We start from the raw sequence: 13,816 nt of genomic DNA on the forward strand, positions 1-13,816 counted from the left end.
AGACTCAGGATGCCAGTGAGTAGTGGATGAGGGGGGAGGCTTTGCTGAGGGCCTGGGACATCTTGGCCATAGCCGTGCTGGGAGTGCGAACAGCTCCTTCCCTGGGAAAAAACGCAGGGCAGTGGCCAGGGAGAGCTGACAAGATGCTGACCAGGGCCTGCGTCTTGGAGGCTGGGGTGGGGGTAGGAGAGCGTGGAGGACCTTCCCCTGGCTTCTTTGTGTCCACTCCTTCCCGTAGGGCTGGGGCAGCCTCCCTCTTGGGAGAAGGGCCGTCCTCTGAGATGGGGCAGTGCTGAATGAGCCTGGATGACAGAAAGGGTGACAGGCTCCTGGACAGGGTCTCATGGTGCCCTGGCCCTGCAGCCCCAGGCACCCAGGGTGTGCTGGTGGCACCGAGGCCCCAGCCCCCTCTGCCTGCGTGTGGCACCCTCCACTAATAGCACAAAGGGCCGCTGCCTCATTCTAGCAATGCTGCTGTGTGAACGCTTGGGTCCCTCCCAGGACAAAGCGGGGAGCTCTTCCCTGGAAGCTTCACCCCAAGGCAGGCAGACGTAACTGGGAGGTGGGAAACTGCAGGGCTTGGAATGCACAGCTGCTCTTATCCCGTGTGAAAGGGGTCGCCACACCTGAGCCTGCACCGAGGGTCTTGATGTTCTGTTGTTAAGCTGCAGGAAGTTTTACAGAGCCCAGCTGTGCACGGGGAGGAGCCAGACAGGCCAGGAGCGACCTGAAGAGCTGCAGCTGGGTGGTTGCTCCGGGACTAGAGCAGGGCCTGGGGCCTGCACCTTGGTGAGCAGCGATTGTTTCTCTTATGTCATCGGCAGACACTACATCATATGGTAAATGCTCAGGGTTTACTAGTACCAGTGTTTGAGGCAGGGTCTACTGTGTAGCCCAGGCTGGCCTTGAATTTGCAGCAGTCCTCCTGCCTCAGCCTTCTGAGTGCTGGGATTACAGGTATGTACCATCACACTGGGCCAGACGTCCCTTTCTTTTCAGCCCTGTTTGTGTTCTCTCCTCATTGAAAGCATGCCCTCCCAGGGCTCCTCACTGGATCTGGTCCAGGGAATGGAGGCCCAGGGTGGACCCGCTTCTGCCCCGGAGCTTCTCCATGTGAGTTTAAGGGGCTGGGCCGGCTGAAGTCCCTGGTGCTGCCCTGTGTGCAGGCCCTGCTGTGGACCAGCAGAGGACAGGCTCCCTTATGGGTCTCCCCATCCCCTCCAGGGCAGTTGTGAGGAGGCAGGGGAGCCGCATGGTTGCACTGCCGGCTTCCTGAGTCTCCTCACGGGCAAGTGGCCTCGGGCAGCTTTGGAGAGCCAGGAGGAACCAATAGCATCCACCTGTGTGGGAATCACCTTCCCGCTAGGCCCATGTACAGGAGCCAGGACTCAGTGGATTTGGGTCCTGGGAGGCTAGTGGGGCCCAGTTTGCTGGTTCGGGTTCTCTGAAGCATAAACTTTTTCCCCCTGGTATCCGGGACTGAACTCATGACCTCACACTTACCAGATCGGCGCTTGAGCCACTGAGCTAAATCCCTGGCCCTGAAGCATAAACTCTTGAGGGCAGGAGCTGGTGGCCCTTTATCTGTGTGCCCCAGGACGGGGGTCATTGCCTGGGGGCCCAGGAATCTGGCTTTTCCCTGTGCCTGGGCTGGTGGCAGCAGCAGCAGCATGGCTAGGACACCCACTCTGGCTGTCGCCTTGGCCTCAGTGATGCAGCACTCAGTGGCAACAACTGAGTTCCCCATGTAGACCCTGCTGCATCGCACAGTTACGTTTGGCAGTGAAAGGGAGCCTGAACTGTGTCTGCAGCTCCTAGCAAGCCAGCCTTCCACACCCAGGAAGGTCCGTTTAAGATCGCAGCAGAGAGTGCGGGGTGATTGGCTCCCTTTTGTTCCAGGCCCGTCCGTTAGCACCCATCAGTTTTATGGTAAACGCTCGGGGTTTACTAGTATACAACATTCGGGAGCCCGACCTGGTCACTTGGCAGCCAGGGGGCAAGAAGCACCGAGTAGGGGCCTTTCAGGTTTCTATGGACAAGGACTTTGCAAGAGGCCAGAGGCTGGGAGAGAAGCGAGTGCTGCTCTGTTCTGCGAGTTGCTTTGGGACAGTTGGGGACAGTATTGGCACACAGAGCTCGGAGGCTGAGGCAGGATGCAGAGTCTTTGTGATCTGTCTGGCCTCTGTCCTGGCTTCACTAATGTGTGCTGGCCGATGGGGGACACGGTGTTTCAGTTTGCTCTGCCTCAGTTTCTCTTTTGCAAAAGGGAGTTACTAAGGATGCTGTCACTCGGGTTTCCTTGAAGACTAAGGACGATCTGTGTGGGACCCTATAAGTGGGAGACAGGACTGGGGAGGTTGAAGGGGAGGCTGAGGCAGATGGCCGGGGGAGCAGATGGCTGTCCAAGGAGCACTGGGGGCTGGCAGGGAGATGGCTGCTTCCCCCACAGTTCCAGGTGGCCTCCTTCCTCACGGCGGGTGAGGGCTGTGGGAGGGGACCTTGCTGACCGCACCCCACTGCTGGGCTGGAAGGACATGAGGCTCCAGCGTGCGCTTCCCCTTGGCCAGACCCCTCCTTCACCTGTCAGTCCCTCCCACCCCACCTCTGCTCCTGCAGGCTGAGTGTGGATCGAGGCCTGGAGTGGGCTGTGGCCCTGTAGGGTCCTGCAGGGGTGGGTGGTCACCCCCTCTGTACGGACGGCTGGGGTGGAGTTCTGGCCTTCCTTACTTCCTGCGTTCCTATGCTGGGCATCCCCTGGATCTAGGACCTGAGGGGAACCCAGTGGGTCTGCAGGCCTGAGCTCTAGGGCCTGGGGGAGCAGAGTGCATGGCTTTGGGTCCCACGTCCTGGGTTGTAGCTGGGCTACTTCCTGGGGTGTGTGTGTGTGTGTGTGTGTGTGTGTGTGTGCACGCGTGCTTGTGCACATGTTCCCAGCCACGCTGCTCTCGTCTGAGCCTCAGAAAGGCTTGGAAGGTCCAGCTGGGCCTCCCTGGGCAGGGTAATGTGCTTCAGAGGGGACACAGACAACCCTGAGCCGGGGCCACGCTGCCCTGCAGTGGCCATTAACTTCTTAACCTCTGCTTCCTGAGCTGTGACCGAGGAGCAATTAACAAATCTGCCCCGAGGGAGTCAGTGTGAGGCACTGGCAGGTGCTTAGCGATACACCTCACCCAGTAAGGCCTGGCAGAGGCTGTTGGTTCTTGTCTTCTGGTCACTGGGCTATGGGCATCCAGGGAGACAGGAACCCAGCCAAAGTCCTGTGGTGAGGCATAGAGAGCACAGCTGCTGGAGTCCGACAGGCCCAGCTCAAATCCCGCCTCTACCACCCATGCCGAGGTGGGGCTCCTCCATCTGTAAAATGGGCACAAGAGCACTGCCTGCCTCACAGGGCAGAATAGGCGTGTCCCAGGGCTACCTAGAGAATCAGATGAAACAGGAGAGGCCAGGGGCTCAGTGAAGGCCGATTTTGGTATTAGTGGTAATAGTCACGTGTGAGGGCATGCCTGTCTTTCTGAGTGCCGCCGCCCCAGGTGTCCCTGGCTCAGCTACCAGAGAGGCGGGCAGGCCCCAGACGCCTTTCCCCACCCTTGCTCTCCGACCACCAACCTCCAGTCTCGTGCCCTGTCCCCCCGGGTGTAATCAGCCTTTGGGTCACTGCGGGACTGCGAAGAAAAGAACTTTGTGGGGACACTACACCAGGGATTGAGCCCTGGGCCTTCCCTGTGAGCGCCCTCTCCGGCCCTATCATTTATTTATTTACATTTGGTCTTTTTGAGACGGGGTCTGCATGCAGTTCAGGCTGCTTTGAGCTCACTTTGTAGCCCAGGCTGGTCTGGAATTTGTGGAGAGACCCCCCGCCTCACCCTCCAGAGTGCTGGATTACAGGCATGCGCCCCCACCCTTGGCCCTTTATTTTGAGACAGGGTCTTGCTGAGTTGCTAAATCTGGCCATCCCCCTACCTCGGCCTCCCAGGGTACCGGGATTATAGGTGTGCGCCACCACACCCACTGAGAAAGACACTTTTTGCCCAAAATAGGAAATAAATGGCAGAGAATTTGTGCCAAGTTGTCTGAGTCAGAGCCACCCATGTAGGGACCTGGAGCTCTGGCTTCCCCTCCCCTGCCCCGGGGGGCATCCAGGGCAACTCCTGGTCACTTGGCATGGCTGGGAGTGGTTGCCCAGGGCTCCCGCATCTGTGTGTCAGACCCCAGTGTGGTTCACACTGACGCTGCTCTCTGTCAGCGGGCGTCTCATCGGAGATGATCTCTTGCCAGGCCCAGCCATGCTGGGGCCTCGCTGGCCAGAGTGGAGATGGTGACTCAGTGTCTGCTGTGGGTCCTGATCACCTGTGCTCCAGGAGTCAGAGCTGTCATCGCTCAGCTCAGTGCATGCTCACCAACCTCCCCCTCCCCAGGGAGAACATGGCCTCCCTCTCCAGCCCTGACTCCAGCTGCCCAGCCACCCAGGCCCCGCAGGGGTACTGGGAAAGGACAACTCCTTGCTCTTCCAGGCTCCAGGCCTCAGGCTTTCATAACTGTTTGCTTTATGGATCTCCCCACAAAGGGCTGACAGCGAGGGGTTTTGCACAGGAAGATAAACCACAGCTCTCACCCTGTGATGCGCTGGAGTGTCACACGTGAGCTGACCAGAGCTGCTGGCCTTGGATGTGGGTGGACTTGCTCTGGGCCTGCCCACTCTGTTCTGATGTCCCCAGGCCTTGGTGTGTTGTCTCTGCCCACTGAGCTTGGCCATGAGCCCCACTGTGGAGGTACCAACTCGTGGTCACTGGGGTGGTGTGAGATTGGGCGTGGCAGAAGCTGGTCTCACCTCTCCCTTGCTCTTCACAAAGGCCATCTGTCACAACACCAGGACCACAGCGATACCAGGATGGGGTGTATGGGGGACTCCTGGGCCACTCTGTTTTGTTTTGAGGCAGGGTCTCACTGTGTATGTAGTTTAAGGTCAGCCTTCAACTCACAGTGATCCTCCTGCCTCAGCCTCCTGAGTGTCAGTATTATAGGTGTGTGCCACCTGCTGGGGGGGGGTGTCACTCTGTTTTGCACTTGTCCCTCGGGTGCTCAGAGTCTCATGAGGTCCGAAGGAGGCCGCTTGCTCTCCTGTGTGTCCCAGCTCAGCCTGGTGCTCTGGCGCTAGAGGGTGAGTAGGGTGGCCTCTTGCGTGGAGCACTGTAGTAGTCACGGTCATGGTCACACATCCCACTGCCCTGAGGAGTGAATGGGCGGAGCTGATCCACAGTGGCCTGGGGATGCCTGTTGGTGGGCGAAAGCATCAGGAGGGGTGGACGTGGCCTCCTGGACAGCAGGTGAGGCAGTTCGCCAGGTCACCTGATCGCTTCTCCTGGGCCCAGTTGTATCCCACCCCTCTGCCCAGCCCGGCCTGGTCTGGGTGGGTGGCAGAGTGCACCACTCCTGGGACACCCTGTTCCCTCCATATGTGACCCACAGCCGCCTCTGCAGCCAGGAACTCGAGGCCGGGGCTGGAGGTGGCCTGGTCCTGAGGCTCCGCCTCCCGTTCCCCACTCCTAGCCCTCCCACCCTGAGCTGCGTGTGTCCCTGAGACGAGCACCGCTGGCCCGTGTCCAGATCTCTCATTATGACGGGGCCACAGGCTCATTTGTCTGATGGATGTTCAATATTCTCCTGCTTTATACCCTTTCTCAGCAGTTTAATAATGATCCATAAACTTGTCTCCTTGGACTTAGATTTGGAAGGGCTGTGTCTCTGGGGACCATTGCAATTTTAACAAATTGCTTAAAGTAACCAGGGGGCCGAGCTCCTATCCCAGTGGGCCCAGTGTGGCCCCTCTCCATGGCTTGTGGTTCCCTCCACAGGTTCCTAAGCAGGCCGGGTCGGAGATGGTGCTTTGGTTTTCATTATGGTTTGGATCTAGGGCTCCCCCCAAGGCCTTGAGTGTCTAGAAATTGGGCTTTTGAAAGGTGATGGATCCTAAGGGTGTTTATTCATTGGGGGATTAATCCACGATAAATTCAGAGCTAAGTGTGCTATGAGAAGTGAGGCCTGGTTGGAAAAGACGGGTCATTTGAGGTCCCCTCCCCCCCCTCCCCTCAGCCGCCCCTCCCCTGCCTCTCCCACCCCCTTCCTCTCCCTCCCTCTGCTTCCTGGTTGCCATGAGGTGACCCACTTTCCTCCGCCAGACCCTCCCACCATGCCCTTCCTGCTTCAGCACCAGCTCACCATGGACTGAAAACCTGAGCCAAAATAAACTTCTCTTCCCTTTAGATGTGGGTGTTGGGTATTTTGTCCCAGTGAGGAGGAAAGTGACAGACAGCTGTGTCCTGCTCAGGTACTACGGGTCCTGCCAGTCCAGGGTGTCCTAGTTCAAACGTGCTGTCATCTGTCCCTGGAGACATAGTGCGGGGGACTTCTGGTGCCCGCAGGGGGCCTTGAGTTCATATAAAAGGGGAAAGTCAGCGTGTCTTCCTTTTCCACATTTGGGGGTCCTATGGCCAGGCTCTTGGGGTCCTGCAGCTCCCTGGGTCAAGCTGATCCTGCCTGGCCCTCTCCCCGTCAGGCAGAGTCCTCCTGGCTGTCGGGAAACCACACCTGGCTTTTCCTCGGGATTGTGCACGGTTGATGTTTTTCTCTAAAGGATGCAGAGAGCCTGCAGGACTGCGGCTGCTTGTAGGGTGAGGACACGTGAGGGAAGATGGGCTTCAGGGGTGGGTGGGGGGCACTGGGGCGGTGAACCTCAGCTCTCCTGGGGGAAGCCTAATGCTAATTGTCCTGGTGTCTCTAGGTGCCACATCCCTCAGGGGAACCTAGGGCTGAGCCTGGGAAACCATCCTGGGGCGGATGTGTATAGACAAGTGGCCTGAGCCATGGTGCTAGGATTTTCCAGTCAGAGTCACCAGGGGAGGGTGTGTGTGTGTGTGTGTGTGTGTGTGTGTGCGCGTGTGCGCATCTGAGTGGCAGTGTTAGGGCACTGACCCTAGCACACCTAGCCCGACAGAGGTGTGTCCCAGCTCCAAGGGGAGCGGCCAGGAGGAGCGGGAGAATGAGCCAGTTTCCCTCCTCTGTCTTTTGTTCTGTGCTGGCCCTGGCTGGGTAGCTGGTGCCCATTCACTTTAGGAGAGAAACGCTTTTCCTTACTCAGTCCATTGACTCAAACACGGATCTTTGCAGAAAATACCCTCCTTGCTGGGTATGGTAGCGCATTCTGAAATCCCAGCACTCTGGAAGGCGAGGCAGGAGCTCTGAAAGTTCAAGCCCAGCTCGGGTCACTCAGCAACACCCTGTTTTAAGAAACAACTAAAAGCGCTGAGGTGTGGTTCAGTGTGAAGGTCCTGGGTTAATTTCCAGTCCTGCCAAAAAACACCCACAAAAACCCAAAACGCCCCTAGACTCATTCTCTAAGACATACCCAGAAGTAACCCTGTATCTGGGCCTCTCTTAATCCAGTCAGATTGGTAGCTACAAATGCTCACCAGAGATGGTGTCAAGGATCAGCCTTGGGCCTTGGATGACTTCCGGGATGAGTCATGTGGAAAGTACAGGCTGCTTTGAGAAGGGTCGTGTGGCCTATGGCGTTAGAACCGGCCCATGGCCACGTTTGTAAAATCATTCTTGGTCCCTGCCCTTGTGGAGCACCTGTGGTATGGGGGACAAACAGCTAACAGCCACACATACGACATGACGGCGTGTTGTAAATGTGATGGGATCTGGGAGGACAATGTGTCTGGCAGGCTTCCATCGTAGGCCATGTTGAACCTGAGGGCCCGAGGTTTGAACCCAGGTTCTTTGAGCCCCATGTGGTGAGAGAAAGGACAGAGTGTCGGCCCCAGGCAGAGCCCTTGGTGGTGTAGTGACCCTGGTCACCCCCACTGACCGCACTGGGGGGGCTGTGTCTACTCTGGAAGCGATGCCTGGTGTCTGTTTTTGGCTTTTGGGGAGCACCACGTTCAGAATCAGTCCTTTGGTGGGGCTGTGGGTGTCCTTGCCCCTTTGCTTTATTCATTGTTATGAATTGCAATCAAAGACAGCTTAATGGTGAATTGCTATAAAATGCCAGGGAAAACATTTCTTTGGGTATTAGTTTTGTTTTAGTAAATTACAAAGTAGTGATTTAACTTGCCACCTGCAGGATTATTTCTGTCTCTCAGTGGGGTAATATAATCAGCAAGATCTACTTTGGCTTTCAGTTTCTAGAGAGCGCAGATAAATAATCTCCCAACGCGCTTTTGAACAAACTAAATTACCTGTGCTCCGTGATGCCGAGACCTGGGAGATGGCATTTTCTAGTGTGCAGGCGTGGGGTGGGGCTGGGCATGGTGGAGATTTTGTGGGAAGCCTGTGGCTGAGGGGTCAGCAGATGGGAGAAGGACAAGATGGCCACTGGGCCTGGAGAAGGGGCCCTGCCAGGGCACGGGGCACAGGATGTCTAAGAGCCTTGCTAAACCTCAAACGGTAGGCGGAGTAGGCTGGGTCCCACCAGTATGTGGGAAACAGGAGGAGGCTGAGTTTCAGGGTGCGGGACCCACAGGGCTCACAGCCTTCCTGGTCTTCAGTGAAGGTTTTCCGAATCCCTGTCATGTGGACAGTCAGGCGCTGCTGAGGTGAGGGGTACTTCTCGGTCCTTCAGGGATGCAGGCGTGGAAGGACACTGGGACCCAGGTGCCATCGAGTGGGGTGTCCAGGGGAAAGAGTGTGGGTGGTGGCTCTCCTGGGGAGGCTGCCAGGGAATCTTCACGGGGCCTTGAGGCCTCTGAGGACTTTTCCCAGCAGAGAGGGGAAGGGAGAGAACAGGAATGTCCAGCTGGAGACACACAGGTGCGGGGTCCTGGGGTTGTCAAGGCAGCAGGAGGGGGTGGGGAGAGAGGGCTCTGGGATCAAGTCCTCGGGGTCCCTGCCACTGAGCCTGTGTGGTTCCAGTAGTCACTGGGTCCTGAGTCCCTGTTTATACATCCCAGAACCCCCCATACATGAAGTGAGCCCCACTGTCCCGCAGGTCAGCAGCTGTGTCCCCAGACTTAGCTGGGGGGAGAGAGGGCAGCTTCATGGCAGGACGGCTGGGTGGTCAATGAGGAGCCTGCACTGCCCTTAGCGTGTGTGAGTCTGGAGTGGGCTGCAGAGGCAGCACAGCTCCCTCGAGGGGCTCCTAAGACGTGGGGTCAGATGGGGAAGTGTGGAAGGTGGCCGGGGGAGCCCAGTCTGCTGACCACAGGGCTCTGTTGGACCTTCACTGCTTAGAACAGTTGTGTCATTTTTAATGTCCTTTATGCTCTGTCCTTCATGTCATGGTGCTCGGCATTTCCGCTGACCAGCTACCAAGCACATCTTTAGCAAACACTTGTTTGGAAAGTTTTTTTTTTTGGTACCGGGGATCGAACTCACGACCTCACACTTGCCAGGCAGATGCTTATGCCGCTGAGCTAAACTCCTGGCTGGAAAGTTCTTGAATGATTCAGGTGACCTCATGCTGAAAGAGTGGCGTAGGGACCCAAGCTGCCCTGGTCACAGGGTGGCCCCTGGAGAGTGGGCTGTCAGGTGCCCAAGGTGTGTGTGGGCTGGGTCAGCAGACATGCTAGGTACTGCAGACTCTGGGATTGCGAAGATGCTGGACAAAAAATAAGCTGTTTTATTAATTTTTAAGGTGGAAAAAATCTCTACTTGAGTATCTATTTCTACCTCGCATCCCCATCTCATTAACTCACAATCCTCAGAGTGACCTTCTCTTCCCTGCCATCTCTCTCTCTCTCCACACACATGCACACACACACATGCATATATTGGAATGATATTTTAGGTATATTGGGGTAGGTAAAATACATTAAAATTGATTTCACCTGTTTCTTTGTGTTTTTAAGCACGCCTGCTAAAAATTTAGAACCAATGATTCATGCCACACCCCCTTGTAAGCTGGTGTAGAGATACAGGGAGGACATGTGGACCCTCTGAAGGGCACCCTCTTCTGCCAGGACAAGGACTTGTGTGGCGGCTGCCCAGGCCGCTGGCCATCCCACGCAGGCCACTGTTCCTTTCTCATGCTTTCTGAGCCTGTTAGCAAACGGAGCAGGGTACAGTAGGCCAGCTGGCTGGGCAGGGGGAGGACGGGTGTTTTGAGGACGTGTAAAAGGGCAGTGCAGTGGGTGGACAGGTGGCTGGAGATGAAGCAGGCGGATGGTTGGGGGCGGCGGGTGGCTGAAAGGGTGGATAAAGACAGAGAGAGGAATCTGGATGGATGGTGGGAGGAAGGTGATGAACAGGTGCATGGGCCTAGAATAGGTGAGGTAAGCCTGGCGGTTCGGTGGATGGTCACTGAACGGTGACTTCCCCAGAGGAGACTGGGTGAGCAGCGCGGGACTGTCCCAGGCCTATGAGAGCGCCTTGTCTTCTGCCCCCATGAGTGCCTCTCTCTCCCTTAATACGCTTGTGTTCTGCCCAGACATGCCTGGAACTCCCCAGGCTTTCTTTGGGTCCTCCTCACTGCTAGTCTGAGCTAATCAAGTCTCCTTCCTCCTTAGCCTGGTTGGTCAGCTCGCTGCTAGGCACTGCTTCCATCCTGTGGGGCAGGCGGGGGCAGGGTGTGTGCGGGAGTCAGAGGGTGTGTTCCTGGACCATGTGTGGGGACCTCTGTGACAGAGCAGTCTTGTTACACAGACATCACAGGTCTGTACTAATCATTAAGGAATCAAGAGTGTAGCTGACCTGAGGTGGGAGGAGGAAGCCACTGAAGGATTCTGAGGGGATGGGGCAGGATATAATGCAGAAGGACATCATCCCTGTCCAGGTCCTTATTCCTGATCCTTAGGGAAAGGTAACAACTGCCCATAGATGAGCAGTCACAACCTTCTAGAAAATTCTCTGACTTTCTACTGTGCTTTCTCAGCAGTCCTAGGGACTCCTGAATCTCCTTTGGGGAAAATGGATCTCAGAGAAGGAAGGACAGCCTGATATATCTGCAAAGGCAACCTAAACTGTGTCTCTGGAGTTGAGTCCTGAGGGTGGGGAGAACACCGGCCTCATTCACTGTCAGCTGGCCAGGCTGCGTCACTGCCCAGGGCAGCGCTGGGAAGGGGACTGTTAGGGCTGGTCCTTTCAAGTGGTCCTCCAATGCTCTGAGGCTTTGGATTTAATCCTTGTGATCAGCAGTCAGCTCGCCACCATTAATTGGATTACATTCCAAGTCGGGTCCTTGGAGAGGTTCCCTTGGAAATGTGCAGCCGGGTGACTGGGGATTTTTGCACCTGCTGTGCTGTCTGCATGCTGAGGAGCTGGGTGTGCGGCAGCCACCAGCAGCACCTGCCGCAGAAGTGACAAACCTTTCGAGGTTCCCTCTCTCTCTTTTTTTTTTTTTAATGATACATCTGGTTTTTTTTTTTTTTTTTGTTCTTAGGACATAAGAAAGGAGGAAAAAACCCCTCACATTCTAAACAAGAATTGAGTTTATGCGTAATTAAGTCCCAGCCTCCTCTCCCTGCTGGTACAGACGTGGATGTGTGTGCACCGGTACCTGAGCCATGCAGGGTCCCCTATCCAAGGGTCCCTGGACTGCTGCCTGCCTGTAGGGTGAGATACACTAGCTCAGACTACTAAGCTGGAGAGGGTTACCTGACACAGGCCTGGGTGGAGCCTGCATTTCTGGGCCCACGCCCTTCCCCTGCTGCTGTCTCAGGTGTCTGGGACTCATGGGTCCCCACGTAGCCTAGGCTAAGCGTCAGATGCCAGCCTAGTCACAAAGAGGAGAGGACCAGTTACCCCGACATCGCCTTATTTATAAGATAAGCATTATGTACATAAGATGCTCCCAGAAGGAGCTCCAGTCTCTCTAGGGTGCTTTCTGGGACAGCTCATGGATCCCCTTTTATTGCAGGCATCATGTAACCTCTGCAGCTGATTTCCAGCCCAGGGCACTTGTGCTGACCCACCTCAGTGCACCAAATCTGAAGGAATGGAAAAGGCAGGTTAGCATCAATACAAAACTAGATTTTCCCCATTGTATTTTTTCCTTTAAGACTCATGCATTTGTTCGTACTTCTACAGAGGATGGGTGTGGCTGCGGGGTGCTGGGGCCGGAGGTGCATGGTGTGGGGGAAAGGGTTGGAGAGGTCCCTGTTTAGGAAAGTAACTAAGGTATGACTTTTAGGTCTGGCTTCTTCATCTGGGTGTCATCACCTTCTGGGAGTGATTCATGTTCAGTGGGTCAGTAAGAGAACAGTGTGTGTGGGGTCTTTGCTTTTCCCAAACCCCTGCCCCTGGGCCACACTTGCAAACTCCAGAGGTCACCCCTGTGGCTGCCAAGTGGCGCCATGCTGCACATCCTGAGAGCCAGGTGTCTGGGGCACTCGGGACAGGCAAGCCTGGCTCTACCGACAGTGCAGTTTTTCCTCTAAAACCTGATTTGAAAGGCAGTGGGCGGGAGCATCAGATGGCGACACAGGACAAGGTTTAGATCATGCGATCCTGGAGAGGCAGAGCTGGTGTGGGTGTCCTGGGTGTCCTCTCAGAGCAAAGCCCTTGGCCCTGGCTCTGCCAGGCCGAGTTCTGAGCCACCAAGGGGCTGGAGATGAAATGGACTCAGACTTGGCAGCAGCGAGAGCCGTGAGTGGAGCCGTGGGAGGGGTACCCATGGGGGTCCCACAGGGAAAGCCAGATTCAGGGTGGTAGAGGAATAAATCCTGCAGGGAACCAGCAAGCAAGGGACAGGGCAGCAAGAAATGGGGAAATGAGAGCACCCCAATGCGGCCGGAGGGAGAAAGGAGCACTTCTTAGGGTCAGGAAGAGCAGGGAAAGCTTAGGGGGTCATCCGTTTCCCTGGACCCCATCCAGTGCACACCAAAGAACCGAGGGGCTGCACCGTGTGGCCCCCAGGAAAGATGGATCTCAGGGAACAGGCCAAAAGGGAGGTGTCTGAAGCGGGGCGTTACCGGGAATCAGTGAAGTGCAGTGCAGACCGACATTTCCTCAGGTCTCCAGTCTGTCCAGTGCCCTGGCATCTCCTGCCGGGGACAGAAAGGACCTCAGGGCTAGTGACTGCTCTGGTGGCTGGAGCCGGAGATCTGGGGTGGGTTTGCTTCATGGAGCTCCAAGGGTCAGAGGCTCTGTGGAAATGCCTGTGAAGACAGGGGAAGGTACACCTGGCTGGATGTGCCCAGGTGATCCGACTCAACCCTTTCCTTCCCCCAGGGGCTGGGGGCACCTTTGCTTTCAGTGTGTCCTGCTCCAAAGCCGAGTGCCCCAGAGATGGAGCTGGCACCTAGGTCACCACACAGAGCCCTAAGTCCCTCATGCCAGCTTAGGCTACTGCCCCCTGAATGTGAAAGGGGGTGCAGTGCAGCCAGATACAGTGCTACTGGTCTCACTGATGTTTTGGGTGGCGACACCTGCATGAAACATCTGTCTACACCGTGCACTTCCCTGGCTCCTGGTACTGGCAGGGATGCCACACTCAAAGGCCCTGGCTTTCAAATCGCCAAAAGCTGACTGCACAGAGCTGCCAAACGCTGGCTGGGGCTGCAGAGTTCCCAAAAGTGAGAGTGCTGGCGAAGCTGGGGTCAAGGCCTGGCGTAGTGGACCCTGATGCCGGCCACTGGTGCCCCCGAGGTGGGGAGGTGCTGGCTCTGGATAGGGTGGAGAGGGAGCAGGGTGCGTGAGCCAGAGGGTGCTGACTGTCGAGGCAGTCATGTGACTGGAGGTCACTGTAGCTGGCCGATGGTGACGTGGGCTGCGGAGGTGGTGGTGGGGAGGGTGCTGTTGCCGCCGTGACCATCCGAGCAGCACTGGGAGGGGACAGGCCAGAGGTGAGGAACGCTGAGGACTTGGGCACGATAGGAGGCTT

The 13,816-nt window shown here is 56.6% G+C and overlaps 1 long non-coding RNA gene across 4 annotated transcripts in view; it reads left to right on the forward strand.

The window, feature by feature from the left end:
* The first annotated feature begins 703 nt into the window (after positions 1-703).
* The window catches only part of LOC134471583 (uncharacterized), a 137,322-nt gene continuing 124,209 nt past the window's right edge, over positions 704-13,816 (forward strand). For all 4 annotated transcript variants that reach the window (XR_010041044.1, XR_010041042.1, XR_010041045.1 and 1 more), the window contains exon 1: positions 704-957. This is a non-coding gene — a long non-coding RNA (uncharacterized LOC134471583). The remainder of the gene's footprint in view (positions 958-13,816) is intronic.

This window comes from Cavia porcellus, unplaced genomic scaffold (genome assembly GCF_034190915.1).
Source record: "Cavia porcellus strain 051 isolate PalLab524CR breed Dunkin Hartley unplaced genomic scaffold, mCavPor4.1 scaffold_19, whole genome shotgun sequence".
Taxonomy (NCBI): domain Eukaryota; kingdom Metazoa; phylum Chordata; class Mammalia; order Rodentia; family Caviidae; genus Cavia; species Cavia porcellus.